Source organism: Dipodomys merriami, unplaced genomic scaffold (assembly GCF_024711535.1).
Source record: "Dipodomys merriami isolate MVZ:Mamm:240054 unplaced genomic scaffold, mDipMer1.0.p SCAF_98, whole genome shotgun sequence".
In the NCBI taxonomy this organism is placed as follows: domain Eukaryota; kingdom Metazoa; phylum Chordata; class Mammalia; order Rodentia; family Heteromyidae; genus Dipodomys; species Dipodomys merriami.
Genome location: NW_027206601.1, coordinates 3,490,241 through 3,491,191, shown reverse-complemented (window position 1 = coordinate 3,491,191; position 951 = coordinate 3,490,241).

The window sequence follows — 951 nt, the reverse complement described above, 5'->3', positions numbered from 1 at the left end:
AGGGTGAGGGTGAGGGTGAGGGTTAGGGTTAGGGTTAGGATGAGGGGTAGGGTGAGGTTTATGGGTAGGGTTAGGGTGAGGGTTATGGTTAGTGTGAGGGTTAGGGTTAGGGTTAGGGTGAGGGTTAGGGTTACTGTGGAGGTTAGGGCTAGGGTGAGGGTTAGGGTGAGGGTTAGCATTAGGATTAGGGTTAGGGTTAGGGTGAGGGTGAGGGTGAGGTTGACGGAGAGTGTGAGGGTTAGGGTTAGGGTTAGGCTTAGGTTTAGGGTGAAGGTGAGTGTGAGGGTTAGGGTTAGGGTTAGGGTTAGGCTTATGGTTAGACTGAAGGTGAGGGTGAGGGTGAGTGTTAGATTTAGGGTGAGTATTAGGTTTATGGTTAGGTTTAGGGTTAGTGTGAGGTTTAGGGTTAGGATTAGGTTTAGGTTTATGGTTCGGTTTAGGGTTATGGTTAGGGTGAGGGTGAGGGTTTGGGTTAGGGTTAGGGTGAGGATTAGGGATAGGGTTAGGTTTAGTGATAGGTTTAGGGTTAGGGTTATGGTGAGGGTGAGAGTTAGGGTTACGGTTAGATTTAGAGCCAGGGTGAGGGTGAGGGTTAGGGTTAGGATTAGGGTTAGGGTAAGGGTTAGGTTGATGGTGAGGGTGAGGGTGAGGGTGAGGGTGAGGGTGAGGGTTAGGGTTAGGCTTAGGTTTAGGGTGAGTGTTAGTGTTAGGGTTAGGGCGAGAGTTTGGGTTGGGTTTAGGATTAGGATGATTGTTAGGCTGAGGAGTAGTGTTAGGGTTAGGGTGAGGGTTTCGGTTAGTGTGAGGGTTAGTGAAAGGGTTAAGGTTATGGTGAGGGTAAGGTTTAGGGTGAGGGTTTGGGTGAGGGTGAGGGTTAGGTTTAGGGTTAGTGTGAGGGCTAGGGTGAGGATGAAGGTTAGGTTTAGGGTTAGGGTGAGGTTTAGGGTAGGG